This window comes from Amblyomma americanum, chromosome 6, assembly GCF_052857255.1.
Source record: "Amblyomma americanum isolate KBUSLIRL-KWMA chromosome 6, ASM5285725v1, whole genome shotgun sequence".
Taxonomy (NCBI): domain Eukaryota; kingdom Metazoa; phylum Arthropoda; class Arachnida; order Ixodida; family Ixodidae; genus Amblyomma; species Amblyomma americanum.
Window position 1 is genome coordinate 2,405,814 of NC_135502.1, and position 16,455 is coordinate 2,422,268.

A 16,455-nucleotide genomic window follows, 5' to 3' on the forward strand; every position below is an offset into this window, starting at 1 on the left:
TGTGCCTGACCCGGAGCTGCAGCCACGTTGCGCGTTTCGCAGCATAGTTTTGTACATTCGTAGAAAATTTTTAATGTTATGTAGAGTAGCACCTTGAAGCGCCGAACCTGTTCTTAACAACGAAGAAAATTTTTTTGTCGTACTGTAGGGTGCGTAATTGTAACAATAAAAAAATTGCCAACGTACGCGGCTGACAGACTCAGAAGGAAAGCTCGTTCTTACAGTGTGACTTGAGATTCTTTACCTGCTCGCTCAGTTGTCTGTGCGGGCCGTGACAAGAAGACGACGGAGAAGAGAATGTACGAGGAAGAAGCGAGCAGGCACAGTGAGTCTCTCACCTTTCTGGAGCGGGTGTGTAAGTACGCCTGCCTTCTGTTTAAATCCGCTTGAGTTAACTGGTGAAAGACGCACGAAAATGTCGTGTCAAGTATTAGCTTCGTGCGAACTGGAATAAACCAGAGCGTTATCAACGTTCTCCGATTGTTCACCGCATGGCAGCTCCGCGCCACCACGTGTGCCGGCTCACACTGGCCGCACGAACAAAGGCGGCAGATCTTTACCTATTAAAGGGAAGGATATACTAGGCGATGTCGGCAAGGTCGTGTCCGCAAAACGTGTCCGCAGCAGTTGTGATGGAGGCGAAACGCTAAGGCGCCCGTGTGCTGTGCGATGTAGGTGCACGTTAAAGATCCCAAGGTGGTCGAAATTATTCCGGAGCCCTCCACTACGGCCCCTCTTTCTTCTTTTCTTCTTTCACTCCCTCCTTTATCCCTTCCCTTACGGCGCGGTTCAGGTGTCCGCCGATATGAGCTAGGTACTGCGCCATTTCTTTCCCCAAAAGCCAATTTTCAGCAGTTGTGATGAACTTAGAAGAGGTAGCGCCAAACGAATGGTTGCCATCGAAAGAGGATGATGTGAGGTTGATGTTGAAAAAAATTATGTCGATAGAGTGATTGGTTAATTAGAGCCAAAAATGTCTAAAAAGTGGGCGGAGCCAGGGCAACGTGTGGTGCCAAATTTGAAAACGAAGCGTGGCGCCAAGTTTGAAAACTCAAAATGGGCAATTGATGAAACTCGATTAAGTAAGACAACTAATTGTGGTAATAGAGGAATTGGACGAATTTACATCAGTGCTTAATCGAGTAAATGTGAGGAGAAGGGACAAGTGAAGCAAAGAGAGGCGACGAGTGAAGCAAAGAGAGGCAAAGAGAAGCGAGGAGGCGTCAATGCTTTCGCATTCCTCCGATGCGGGTTACAGCAGAGACCTCAACGCTTTTTATTTGAACTTCAAAGGTCTCTAGGCGGGACATTACATGATGGGTGGGTGATTGAACGGCGGTTAGCAAAGACTGTTCCTAGTTAATCACGGAGATGACATGGCTTCCTCGATGACAGTCTTGAAATCAACAGGATCAGGGATTAACGCTTGGCCGCTGGGAAAGTCATTCCAGTCGCGAGCTGTGTGCGCGAAGATTGACTTCTGAAACGTAGTAGTGCGGGCACGATGCTGGATGACGCTGTTAGCATGGCCTGTGCGAAGAGTTCGACGTATGTACCTGTTGTATGAGCTGGCTGTCACGGGGTGAACACTGGAAAATCCCGTGACAAATGCAGAGACGTGAAATTCGGCGACGGGAAGCGAGAGAAGGTAGCTGCAGTGGAAACTTTAAGGCGGATATGCTAGACTATCGCGAGTAGTTTGAAAGGATGAAGCGAGTGGCGCGATTCTGAACCGATTCGAGAGCTGTAATAAGGTGAGACTGGTGCGGGTCAAAAATTGCGCCAGCGTACTCAAGTTTATGTCGCACAAGTGTTTTTTTAAGTTAGTAATTTTAAGGTGAAGGCGCATTGCGCAGGTTACGACGGAGGTATCCCATTGTTCGATTAGATGTATTTATTTTGTGGCTAACGTGGTAAGACCATGATAAATCACTAGTGACGTTAACACCAATGTCCTGTCTACCTCGTTTCTTTTGTGCCATGTCTTTTGCGCAAAAAACCCAGAGTACTTAAAAGAGTTAGTGGAAATAATGGTATTATCGTTAATTTTTCAAGTAGGCGGAGTATAATTTTGGCGCCGGTGAAAAGAAATTAGTACAGCCTCTGCAGTATTCAGGGACATTAGCCAAGTAGAGCACCATTGCTGTGCACTACCGAGGTCATTTTGGAGGGCAGAAGCATCGTCGGAGTTATTTGCAGGGCGGTAGAGTACGCATGCAGCCATCCGCGAAAAGGCGGATGCTAGATGTCACGGTGGAAGGGAGGTCGTTAACGTATATTATTGAGAGTAAGGGGCCTAGAACCGTACCTAGGGTTACTCCTGGAAGAACATGCGAGTAAGACGATTGCGAAGGCATTAACGGAAACAAATGGCATGCGGGCGGTTAAAAAGCTTCGAATCCAGTCCAAGACACGCGGATGAAGGTATAACAGAGAAAGTTTAAGTAAAAGGCGGGAGTGGGGTACTTTGTCGAAAGCTTTCTCGAAATCTAGGAATAGTGCATCAGTTGGGATATAGCGGTCAAGGTCGGAATGAATGTCGTGCAAGAACAAAGCTAATTGGGTTTCACATGAGTGGCTTTTCCGGGATCCATGCCAGTTTGCATGAAAGAAATTGACTGATGTTAGAAATGCAGCAACATTAGAGTAAATGACGTGTTCCATGATCTTAGAGCATACACTATATAGAAAAATGGGCCGGTAGTTGCCTAGAGATGATCGGTCACCTTTCTTGAAAACTGGAAAGACCTTCCCAACTCGCCAGTCACGTGGAACGGAGTCAGTATCAACGACTGAATAAAAATGACGGAAGGAATAAGACTGCAAACAAGCTTAGTGTTTTTTAAAAGTTTGGAATTAATTCTATCGATACCGCAGGAAGATGAACATTTAAGGGAGTGGATAATATTAACAATACCATGTGGGTTGAAGGTGATGCGTTCATTGGTAAGTTCGGCAACGGCGGAAGGTCAGGAACATCATGAATTGTTTCGTTAGTAAAAACTAAACAGAATATGTTGTTCGAGGCTTGGGGTACATCGGATACGCCTACTGGTGAGCCGGTGATGTCAGAGAGTGAAATAGTTTTATTTGCCTGAGGGCTGATTGTGTTCCAGAAGCGCGCTTTGGATTGATTTGTAACATTTTAAAAAGGGTAGTGGTAAGAACTTACGTTTATGTTTTGTAGCGGGGTGGGAATATTGCTTGACAATGCTGTATTTATTCCATGCCCATTTTGTGTTAGATAACTTGGCAGAACAGAAAAGGCGCTTTTTCTTGTTATTTGAACACTTCAGCGTGACGTTAAACCATGGAGGGCGTGTCCGTTCTCTTATGCCGATGGTTGGGATGTAAAGTATCAAGCGCAGCAATTCGAATTTGAAGAGAGAGCGGTTCGGCTCAGTAAACGTGGGTGGTAGGTAAAAGCGAACTAATGATAGGATGCCTTTGTCTTATGGCGTTAGTACATTTTTTTTATTTCGGACATTTAGTAATGTTGGTAGAGAAAGTAATGTGAACTACAACGTGGTCACCGAGGCCCGTAATGTACGAAGCAACACAGAATTCGTCAGGGTGAGTAGTCAAAATAAGCTAGAATGTTATGAATGGTCGCTCGTGCGTGTGGGCTCAGAAAAATTTGTCGACTAGCCGAAAGTTAGGCATGTGTTCAGGAATTCACTGGATGTCTCGCTTTTTGTTAGCGTGTGGGCTATATCATTCCAATCTATGGACGGAAAGTTGGAATCGCCGAAAAGCAAAATGAGGGTGCTGGGGTAAGATGCGTTAGCAAATAGAGCCTGTCATAAAAGGGCCTTATGAAGGAACTGTCCGTATCAGGCGGTCGTGGGGTTTAACTTCTCGAGGAGTGACACCGTAGGAGAGGGCTCCGGATAAATTTCGAACATGTTTTAACATGCGCTGACATCGCACAGCACATACGGATGCTTTGGCGTTTCACCTCCACTGGAATGAGGCCGCAATTTCATTCTGCGACCTTGGGTTTGGTAGTAGAGAAACGGTGCAGATAGGTGACTACGCGTTTACGCAGCAGCGTCTGCTGTAGTGCCGTGAAGGAGAAATGGACGATTTAAAGTGGTTGGGCCAAATGCGAATTCGGTTTTCAGTTTGGTCTAGGTCCTGGTTCGAGGGTCGGTTTTCAAGGTCAAGCAGGCTTCAGACAAAGATCGGCGCAATTTGTCACTGGGGGCCATAGTGCTAGCTTACCAAAACTGGAAGGGCGACTTATGTGCGATTAAAGGCCATATATGCGGAATCGGTCATTCTCTACGTTCACATATCCTTGGGAGTCCTCATAGCACTCCTGGCACAGTGATGCAGCGGTTAAGCGATGCGCCCCTGCCCTGCGATGGCAGGTGCTGTCACCGGTGGGGCTCGTGAGACCAAGGTTGCTCTTCCCGAGCAACCTTCAAAGACCAATGGTTAGTTGAACTACCCCCTGCAACGGTAGGTAGTTTGCTCACAATCCAGTAGGCAGATTGTGACGACTGTACAAGTCAACGTGGCCTAGGTGTCCACTTGACAGCTTGGGGCCACCTACGTCAAGATAAGCGAACTAGAGAAGATAGCCAGACATACTATGGTGCATTCGGTGGTTCAGGGTCTAAAAAATGCCACCTAAAAAATGGGGATTGGTACAAGACGACTTTACTCTTGTGGTGCTCCTCAGATTAAGCACTCCGTAAGAGGGGTCCCGAGGCCTGCATTGGGAACAGTTGGAGATAAGAGTTATTGGAGAATACCTAAGTAATTTGCGATTTGCCGATGACATTGCCTTGATAAGTCACTCAGGAGGTGAACCGCAATTCATGATAAATGAGTTAGGCAGAGCAGAACAGTGGGTCTTAAAATTAACATGCAGAAAACCAAAGTAATGTTCAACAGTCTAGCAAGGCAACAGCAGTTCCCAATTGGTAGCGAGGTGCTGGAAGTGGAAAGGGAATACGTCTACTTAGGGCAGGTAGTGAGCGCTGATCCGGATCACGAGAGGAAATTAAGAATAAGAATGTGGTGGAGCGCGTATGGCAGGTTCTCTCAGATAATGTATGACAGTTTACCAATATCCCTCAAGAGAAAAGTATGCAACAGCTGTATCTTACCGCTACTCACGGGGCAGAGACATGAAGGGTAACGAAAATGGTTCAGCTTAAGTTAAGGACAACGCAGGTAGCTATGGAAAGAAAAACAATGAGTGTAACGTTAAGAGACTGGAAGCGGGCGAAGTGGGTGAGGGAACAAACGCGGGTTAATGACATCCTAGTCGAAATCAATAGGAAGAAGTGGGCTTGGGCAGGGCATGCATTGCGAAGGGAAGATAACCGCTGGTCCTTAAGGGTAACGGATTGAATTCTAAGAGAAGGCAAGCGTAGCAGGGGGCGGCAGAAGGTTATGTGGGCGGATGAGATTAATAAGTTTACAGGCATAGGGTTGGCGCAGCTGGCAAAGGACAGGGTTGGTTGGAGAGACATGGGAGAGGCCTTTTCCATGCAGTTGGCATAGTAAAGCTTCTGCTGCTGATCATGATGATGAAGCCAAGAAGTCCAAAAGGTACTTGCCATGATAGACAAATCTCCATGTCTTTGCGTCCGCAGAAGGGCAGAGCTATAGAAAGGCTGCGCTAAAGCATCAACGCAAACTTATCGGTTTCAGTCCCAAGCAATTCACCTCTCTTGCTGAAAAAACTGCACTCGCACTATGACATCTACTGCGCCCCAGGCATCTCTGTTGCCCTCGTCGCTATCGTGGGCTCTCTGGTTCTGCTGGTCGACTTCCTGCTGCGCACCAGCACCACGCGCCATCCCTCCGAGCACAAGGCGTTGCACGAGTGGGTCAACGCCACCTAGATGGTGTTGGCCAAGCGGTGGAACATCGACCCGCGAACTGGAACTGGAGGACATCGCAGAACGTCTGCTGGCTCAAGATGCCCAACGGGACAAGGATGCCTCCTCATCCTGGCATGGGCTAGCAAGAACGAAATATCCATGAAGAGCAGCCGGTTAGTAAGCTGCGCCACCTAGGAGTAAACAGCAGTAGTGCGGTAAACCACGCACTTCCACATTTGGGCAAGATACACATAATAAAGGGGAGTAGCGTCCTTCGCAGAGGGAAGGTGGAAGAAGCGTCGCTTGGCTTCAGGCGCATGAACTGTTCACTCAGGTCAACAGCATGGCCATCTTTCTCAGCTTTTCCTAGTGCTGGGTATAAATACCTGTTTTTCGTCCTTCGATGTTCACCAGTGGCTCCTCAAAACTCATACTAGTGTTGATGGACGTCCGACCGATTCAAGGCTATTTCGTAGGTCCTCGTTTAGCGCCAAATATTGTTAGATGCGGTAACAGAAATTAAGCATGCGTGCAAGTTGACATGCACGTACCTAATTGTGTGTAAATTGTAGGTATTGAATTACGTAGTATTTTGTCAGAAGAATGGCAGTAGTGGAAAGAAAAAGCGTCCGTATAGAACACTCCCTCCACCACACGCAAAATTAACCCGTGAAGAAGCCACCGAATTGCGCCATTTTAAAACTAACATATTCCGCTGAGGCACACAATACCCTGAGCGATGCTCCTCCTGCGGAGGACACCTAGACATTTATGATTCCTAGCGGAGATACCCGAAACCATGCCGCCTAGCCCCTCCCAATGGGGGGCAGCCGCAGATCTTTCCAGCCGAGGCCTGAACGACCAGCGCAGAGTGATCGACCGCGCTGGCCGGATTGCTGCAGCTAATGGGGCCATGGACTAACGGCTCCGCCCTGTGGAGGCAATACAATCGAGCCCACTTACAACAAACTTGACGGTCGCGTGGATTGAGTTCGTTGTATCCGAGGTTTGTGGTAAGTGGAGAGCCAAAAATGCAGTCTCTTATGCGCATCTGATAATTCAAACTAGACCCTATTATGGCGCTTTCCAAGTTCTCCAGCACAGCAAGATTCTCCTCGACGATGAGCTGATTTAGGGACGCGAAGTCACTACTCGCGCTGCAAGCGCTCACAGTAGTCCTCGTTCTCATCGGATTTCTGGCAGTGGTGCGGTTCTCGTGTACTGCTATTTTCGTCCGATGTCGGCGTCATCATATGCAGCCACGAAGTCATGCCCGCCGGCGCCAGGTCGTTCGAGCTGCGCATCGACGACGCGTGGGCACAAATCCACACGCGTCCGATAACGTGGTGTTCGGCAGCGTCCTTCATAGCTCCTGGCTTTCTAGACGGAAGCAAAAAAGATTTGGTCCACGATCCTTCCTAAAGATACTCCATCGAATTCATTTATTGTTAACGATCAATTAATTCACAATCCCAAGACCATTTCAGACGTTTTTAACACATTCTTTCAGTCTGGTTTTGAACATGACAGTTTAGTTACTCCGTCATTCCTCAATTGATGATGTAACATTTTCCTTGGAGGGTGTTCTCAATATGATATGAATTTGGATGTGGAGAAATCAAGTCGGCCTGATGGAATTCCCAATGCATTCCTCGTTAGATACTCATATAGAAATCTCGTTATCTACATGTTCTTTTTATTAAATCTCTTAGCTCTGGTATGGCCCCTAAGTCCTGGAAATTGGCAAAAATTCTGCCGTTATTTAAATCAGACGATAAGGAACATCTCGAAAATCACAGGCCTATCTCGCTTACGTCGCCATTTTGTAAAATGCTTGAGAATATCACCCATACACACATCGTACAATTTCTAGAATCGAATAACATTCTATCTAATGTTCAGCATGGCTTCAGGCGAGGTACGTTTTAGCACATCTACCAAATTAACGGAATTCGTGCACGCCATTGCTCATAATCTGGACTGTGGTTGGCAAATTGACGCTCTTTTCATTGATTTTTCAAAAGCATTTGGCACTATTATTCATTCTAAGTTAATGTTCAAATTAAATCTTCTTTGAAGAATTCAACCTTAGTGACCTGGATCTCAAATTTCCTCTCTGAGCGCTTACAGTTTGTTAACTGCAGTTCCGCCCAGTCTTTCGTCGCCCCCGTAACATCCGGTGTGCCGCAATGCTCTGTCTTAGGCCCTTTACTGTTTCTATTATATATAAATGACCTCACTTGTAACATCCTCTCGAACATTCGCATGTATGCTGATGACTGCGTTTTATATGACATAATTCACTCTTCAGATGATCATTATCGCATTAATGAATTATTTTCTAGCTTTTGTAAGTGGTGTGAAAGTCGGCAGATGAATTTTAACTTTCGTAAAACTGTTGTCATGACATTCAGCAATAGTTCCTCTTCATCGGTTTTTGATTACTCTTTCCATTACATACCCCTTCAAGTGGTGTCCGTGTACAAGTATCCAGGAATTATTTTTACTTCCAACTTATCATGGTCCAAACATATTGACTTCATCTGTAATAGAGCCCTAAAAAAAAATAGGGTATCTTAGACGAACATCAACTTAGGCTCTGGTAGAAACCAGGTTACTAATGTATAAATTCCTAATCCGTCCAATTCTCGACTATGCTTGTTTCGTGTGGAATGTTTACATGGTAACAAAGATTAAAAAATTGAGGCCATCCAAAGGAAATCAGTTCGATTCATATGTAATAAACATCGCAATGATTTTTCACCCTCTTCTGCCTTGAAATCACCACAAATCACTACCCTTGCTACTCGCCGGCAACTAGAATCGTTCAAATTTGTGCACTGTGTCGCCAATTCGCATTAGGGACAGGTACTACATCACGAGTGCCATACCGTCTTCAACCAGAAGTTATTGTCTTAATTTTCCACATAACTTTGCTCGCACTAATGTGTTTAAAAATAGTTTCTTTCCGCACACCATCGAACACTCGAATACATTGCCCGGTCCAGTGCGTTCCCTCCCTATAGACAAATTGATGCAGGCCATAACTGATTCGTATTCTCTTTATTTACCGTACCCATGCTCCCAATTTGTGCAATTGTGCCTAAGTATTCAACGTGATATTTAAATTTTTTGCTACCGTGTCTTTAGTTTTTGAATGTATATGTCCACTCCTGCGATAGCCCCTGTAGGGGCTGCAGTATGTACAAATGAATAAATGAATGAATGAATGAATGAATGAATGAATGAATAAATAAATAAATAAATAAATAAATAAATAAAATTCTTGATTCACTCCGCAGTCAATTCTATCCTCGGGACCTTATCATTCCACGGCTGGGAGCAGAAAAATTCCTTCCAGCGCTTGGTCAGTCAGTGGCTATCAGTATACGCTGGCGACGCCTTGAGTACGTGAAATATGTCAAGTGGCTGGTCGCGTTTGATGGCAGAAGAGCGTGGCCACCGCAGTGAGGGAAGGCAGCACGTGGTGCGCTGCATTGTTGTCGAGCCCGAGAAGGACCACCGTGTTTTGTAGTGATAGCTACATTACGGTAGCATTTCGGACCTTTAGCGTGGCGGCGCCGCCACGCTGTCATGTGGTGCGGAGCAGCTGCCTGTGGCGCGGCGCCGTGGCTGATCACGTGATTCGTCACCTGGTGGCTCACGTGACCAGCCACGTGGTGCGGAGCAGCTGCTGCTGCCGGCGAAACCGAGCTGCCACAGCTGTGCGCATGCGCCGTGTCAAGTGGGACGAAGATGAAGGAACGCCCAGCGAAACGCAGCGGCGAAAGATGACTTTGCAGTTCAACAGAGCAAGTTCCACTCGGCCAGCTGTAGCTATCGCGTCACTCCAGGTTTAAGCAGAACTAAACCACCGCCAATTTTCTTTTCGCCATTTCATGGTCGAACTCAACTAGCCACTCGGCGAACAAGTCGCCTGTCATTCCCATGCGCCTTCTGAGTTTGCCTAGTGGTGGCTACGAGCGTACGAGCAAATGGCGCGTCAGAGGTAGTGAGGGGGGGGGGGGGGGGGGGGTGGGATGCTCCTGGTATCTGTTATGCACGCCGTCGTCGCACTCACCGGTTCGGTGGCTACACGACGGCTGTAGCGACGCCGTCTCTTTGGGACCATCTCTCTGCGTTAATGACGGTCGCCGACGGAATTTCGTGTAATTGAATCAAGTTACAGATTTGTAGTCTTACCCCTTGAAAGGTACTTGAAAACCCTTTAGAAGTACCTCTGTGAATAATAAGCACATGGTTTGTGGGCAGAGCTCCGGTTTTGGAGTGATTTGTTTTAGGATCCATTTCGGTCTCACTCAAAGTTCAACTCGATGACCGGTAACGAATCGTTTTTAAGGGAGGCTGTTTAAGTGCTACAACTAAACGGATTTGCCGTCAGAGATTCTGAAGTGTTTGAGGCATAAGAAGAGAGCTTAAACTAATGCGATAGCAAAACCAACATGGCAGAACTATTGAAGCGCAGAACCAATGATCGACTTCACGTGGTACGCATCATTCTAGCACAGCATTCGTTCAACAGAAGTGAACCGTATTTCCTCAGTTTTAAAGTTGACAAAAGGTTATCGAAACGAACGCTCTGCGGCGAAAAATGCATGGGACGTACACGCACACAGAGCTTGTGTGTTCGGCGTGTCGACTCTTGCATTTTTCTTCTCAGAACATTCGCCATGGATAATAAAGTGGCCCGCAAACGTACCCTCTTGAGCATAACGGAGACGCACTGGCGTAGGCTCACTGGGTGGAGTTGTGACCGCTATGCATGCGCAGCTAGCGTCCGGCAGTTCGTCTTCGTAAGTGCGGTAAATCTCTCTAATATCGAACGGATGTTCAGCGTAATTATTGTTGGCGCTGTGTTCGTAAGGTGCAATTATATTCGAGGAACGGCCGTGCCCCGGTAATGTGGCCCCTTGTTAATAGGGCCATCTCCAATTATGGACAGCTTTTGTAGGGACTAAACTTCCTCAAAATATTTACGCCTCGCTAGTACAAATATAAACTCGCTGTCTGAACAATGCATAGGGCGAAAATGCAGGAACTCTATTGTTTTCTCTTTTTTGTCGCGTTAATGTGGATAACGATGAGAACAAAAATTCGACTGGCCCAACTAGGTCTTTCCTCTCCTGCATTCTCAGAACAAGACACGAAGGGAACGCTGTGGGAAAATCAAATGCTTGAGTGATGGCTCTTTAGTTATGGTTTCGGTCTTTACAGTTTCGAGATGCCCGCTCACGTGCCTTGCCATTAGCCGTATCGCATGAATAGTTGGGAAGAAAACTCTCTCTGCAGCTTGTGCTATGTTGAAAACCGCATTTAGCAGCTGTCTGCCGACTGAGTACTTCGCAGTAGGCAATACGTCATCACCCCATGGGACGTCATCACGCGTGTCATATTATGGTAAACTTCGCCACATTGTTTTAAAGATAATGGCGGCTAGGGTAATGCTTTTGAAGTCCCTGAAATTTTGTATAATTGCCACTACAGTGCCCGCCAGTATGCAGTAAGCAGAGTTAGTTGGACCATGATTTTTTTCCAGAGTAATCTTTTTCTACCCGATTCGTCTTACGTACGACTGGCGGAATGGACAGTTTTGCGCGGGAGCCAAGGTGTGCATATTAGCGAGGAACTTCTTTAATTGCCCAGTGGCAAACTTTGAACGCCGCTGCTTTTTGCTGGTTCCAGTAAATCCGAGCAATACTCAGCGTGCAGTTAGGGCAGAGCGCGATTATTCTGGTTTTGTTTGCGGAATATAACTAGGGTTTGGACTTTTCGGTTTCGACCTAAAAAGATCAATAAAAGCGCGTCGAATTCAGTTTTTGGTATTTGGTTTTAACCGAGAAGGTCATTCTAGTTCTTAGAAGTTAATTCCTCTTGCGCTCTTGACTGCCGGATTTGTCATTAAGCACGTTTCTTTTTAATGACAAAAGCAATTTCTTCTACAATCTCACCTGCGACAGCAAAAGTACTGGTAGATTATGTTGACAACTGGCAAACGAACTGCTCATGCTGAAAAAAATGCCTAAATAGATGAAGTGACTTTTTACTACACATAATTGCCACTTTAAATCACCGAAATATGTCAGTAGTTCATTCATCGAAAATAATATTCGCCGTAAAAAGCGAATATGGCATTCTGAAATAAACACCGAAAAAACTCGGCCGAATTATTGAAAAATAAAAATCGAAAAGTCCAACGAACGAAAGACATGTGCCTTGTGAAAAAAATGAAGAAAACGAAATCATCCCTGCATGTGCCATGCATGTGTGTATGCCAGGCCAATTTTAGAATTTGGATCAGTGTTGTTTTCAGGCTCGGCTACATATAAACTTCGTCCTCTCGTCCTTTTAGAGAGGGAAACACTTCGCATGTGCCTCGGCTTTCCAAAATTTGTGGCTACCAATGTGCTGTACCTTGAAGCCCTCATTCCGCCTCTCTTATCACGACTTCAATTTTTAACTGTGCAAACTTACCTCAGGGTCTATGAATCCCATTTACACCGTTCCCAAACTTCGAACCCGACCGCGGCGGCTGCGTTTTTATGGAGGAAAAACGCTAAGGCGCCCGTGTGCTGTGCGATGTCAGTGCACGTTAAAGATCCCCAGGTGGTCGAAATTATTCCTGAGCCCTCCACTACGGCACCTCTTCTTCCTTTCTTCTTTCACTCCCTCCTTTATCCCTTCCTTGACGGCGCGGTTCAGGTGTCCAACGATATATGAGGCAGATACTGCGCCATTTCCTTTCCCCCCAAAACCAATTAATAATTAATAACCGTTCCCAAAGCATTCTCTGTTGTCAGCCGACATCTTTTTTTGGTGTCTCCTGGTCTCGTTTCAATTCCCATCAGGTAGTGTTTGTGCAAAGATTACTTCAGCCTTTAGATGTAAACATTTATGATATCCTTCCTGCGCATCGCAATGGGCCCGCTATCCACATTGTTTTCGACGACATATTCCCAAAAAATGCAAAACTTTTGCCATCGACTATTCTAAATGGTCTACTAGAAGATCCCCATCTGAGGACCCTACCTACAGATATAGCAATAGCCACTGACGCATCGCAATACAATGAAAAAGCAGGTGTGGGAATATTTTGCTCGCATTTAGACGGGTCCTTTTCACTGCGCCTTCCAGATTTCACCCCTATTTTTCAAGCAGAGTTTCTAGCAGTTGTACTTGCTCTACGCAAGCTAGACCCCTCTATTACAGCAGTTGCAGTAATTACTGATTCTTTATATTTGTGTTCGCCCCTCGCTGCACATGTTGACGGTCCCATTTTAACAGCTTTCTTATCCCTACTTCCTCCGCATTTGAGCCTTGTTCATTTAGTATGGGTTCCCGGTCACAGCAGTATGACAGTAAATGAGATTGCTGACAATCTCGCAAAGGCTTCCCTCAGTGGCCCCGTGTTTCCAATCATCCCGGCTACAGCCTATATTACAGCATCTAGATTTCGGCGACGTGCGTTTTTAAGCACGCCAGACACAACTCTTTTAACATCGGCGGATTATGAGCACCTTAAATATTATTGAAAGAGGAAAATTTGTTACTCTCGGCAGCTTGAAGTATCACTGACGAGGCTGCGCTGCCGCATCCCCCCTTTAAATTTCTATTTACAGAAGTCGGGTTTGGCGCTCTCTCCCCTTTGTGCATTTTGCCGTGAGCCTGAATCTATAGAACATTTTTGGCTGTGTTGTCGCCGATTCAACTCTCTGAGAAAAAGGTTGCTGGAGGTGCCCTTGCAGCATCTTGGCCTTAGTTTGAGCAGCCCGCTCTTGCTATCATTTGGCGCCACCACATCTGGGTTCAGCCACAGATCTGTTTGTACCGCTGTTCTAAATTTCCTGATAGAATCTCACCGACTGCCTTGCTAAGTGTTCCAAACTTTCTTTTCTATCAATTATTACATTTTGACTTAATTATTATTATTTAATCCCTCTCTTTATTATTATTCTTGTAATTTTGAAATCAAAACTCTCATCCCTGTTCTGTTCATGAGGAAGAATTCACCGGTGTTGCGCTCCCACGTGCTTTTCCTTTTTATTAACTGCGTTCAGGTGAACAACCACCCAATTCTTGGCCGATTTCCCAGTGTGCGTATGTGCCATCTTTTGATAGGCTAACAACAACAACAACAACATTTCCGAAGAGGAAGACTAATTTGGTGCTTATGCCGGTGCCAGGTTGCTACAGCGTCGCTCGCGCCAGAGACGAAGCCTAATACGGGGCGGATACCAAGACAAAGCGGCGGGAATTTTGGCGATTCGGAGTGTTTCTTTTGAGGGCGTTTTCTGAGCATACATTTATTCTGAGCAGAAGCGAATGTGAACAGCAAGTGGAAGAAGAAAACAATGAAGAAATCGGTGACGCCCCGTTCTCCGACACCCGGCCCTTTCACCACTCTGCAGAAGGCGTGTACGTAGTCATTTATACATACGCGCAGCCTCACATTTTGACTACGCCGGTTTTGTTGGTTGCTTATCGGGTTAGTCATGTTTTCTTTTCGCGCTCATGAAGTACACGCTCAGAAAAATAATTGGACGAGCATCTCTTTTCGGCTCTCCCCAAGCTCAGGGATCATGTATTTTCTCCCAAGTACCCCCAGTCTCGCTGGAAGCAAATGTGGACAACGGACTGCATTTCAGCAGCGCCACGAAAAGACTATTTGCCTGTGCTCAATCTAGTCTTGATCACGATCTCAAGTAGTCTTGATCACGACTGCAGTACCTAGGAGCGGCTTTCTCGCAGGTCGAGCACAGCGATTTGGGCGGCTTCGTCTGCTCGTGCCAGCCCTGAATGGGCGGCAACCTTCAACAGCCCGGAATGAAAACAATAAAAACCATTACCAGGAACTTGGGACAGCGCGTTGTCAGTGCTGCTAAGCCTAGCGGCCCAACTCCTCCTCCATGGAGCCGCTCAATCATATTTTTTTAAGTCATGTATGATGCCCATGCGCTACTTTTGAATGTTCCAAGCTATGCGCCATGTGGTCGCAGCCAAGGAAACGAGGTGAATTTTTCTTGAATTCCTGGCAGGTTGAGCCCGTTCAGAGAGCGCCATTTCAATTAGCCGCTCTCAGAACAGGGGCGTACACAATGACGAGGACGACGCACGGCAGTTTTCGTTCTTCGCGCCTCTCGTTCCCGAAGCGGAATTTCATTTCCGGTGTGGGGGGCCCTCCAGAGGTGTAGAAAATATTCCAGGCTCTTCTCCCGCTTCTTCTCCGCCCGCTCGTGGAAGAATGATGAAAAAAATGGCGGTCGATTTGCGTACTTATAGGCCGATGCCAGTTTGGTCTGCCAGCACTGTGTGACCATTGTTTCGCATTGCTTATCTTGGCTTTGTATTGTTTATCGTGGTTATACTTTATAATGCCTGACACTACTATACGGTTACAGTGCTATATATAAGTGTATTTTGTATGTTGTGTATGTCTTCATAGAATGGATGAAGGAGAGTGGATACATGACACAATGTTTAATACCGTCGTTTTATGCATGTCACGGTAACGCTTAAAGGTTACAAAGACTCTTTTGTGATTCGTAAAGTAGTTAGGCACACATAAAATATTGTAAATCACATATTCTCATTGTGACCATGTTGCCCACGAAGTTTTGGTCAGACTGCCACCTGCTCACCAAGGCAGGTGTACCACCATCAGAACGATCGGAATGACAACAGCGAAACCCGGCCATGAATGCGGTGTTGAGCGCTAGCGCCCCCAAAAATTTAGCAGTGCATCTTTCTTCTTCTTCCCCACTTTCAGGCATCATGGTCACCGTGGTGATCATAGTGGGGTCTCTGTTACTGGTGCTGAGCCTTCTCCTCCGCACCAGTGCTTCGCCCAATCCCGGGATGCAAGCACTTCATGCTGGAACCTCATCCAGTGCGCATCCACATAGCAACGTTACAGCCCTGCTCGCTTGAACTCGCCACCGCACAAGCCCTACGCAGAATTAAAGGCTCTTCTTTCTGCAGTTTTTTTCATACTGAGTTCATCACATAGCTCATTATCGTAGCCCACTGCACGCTCATAGCGTTGTATTTGTCACATCCACGTGCGCGTCGTGGGCAAACGGACACAGACAGATGGACGGACGGACGGACAGACGGACGGACAGAGACGGACGGACAGAGACGGACAGGGACGGGCGGACGGACGGACGGACGGACGAACGGAGTTGACTTGACTTACGGACGGACAAAAATTATGGTGGGGCTAGGAAAAAGATTGAGAAATAAAATGCCCCAGCCCGTGTCAAAAGTTTCTGTCAGAAGTGGGACAGACAGACAGACAGACAGACAGACAGACAGACAGACAGACAGACAGACAGACAGACAGACAGACAGACAGACAGACAGACAGACAGACAGACAGACAGACAGACAGAGACAGACAGACAGACAGAGACAGACAGACAGACAGAGACAGACAGAGACAGACAGAGACAGACAGAGACAGACAGAGACAGACAGACAGACAGACAGACAGACAGACAGACAGACAGACAGACAGACAGACAGACAGAGACAGACAGACAGAGACAGACAGACAGACAGACAGACAGACAGACAGACAGACAGAGACAGACAGACA

The 16,455-nt window shown here is 46.5% G+C and overlaps 1 long non-coding RNA gene across 5 annotated transcripts; it reads left to right on the forward strand.

The window, feature by feature from the left end:
* The first annotated feature begins 271 nt into the window (after positions 1–271).
* LOC144094517 (uncharacterized) lies at positions 272–15,949 on the forward strand. Of its 5 annotated transcripts, none has more exons than XR_013306508.1 (3): positions 272–325; positions 5,734–6,013; positions 15,625–15,949. It is a non-coding gene; the product is annotated as an uncharacterized LOC144094517 (long non-coding RNA). The 5 variants fall into 5 exon arrangements; XR_013306507.1 differs by having other exon boundaries at positions 284–355; XR_013306510.1 differs by having other exon boundaries at positions 290–355.
* Positions 15,950–16,455: the final 506 nt, after the last annotated feature.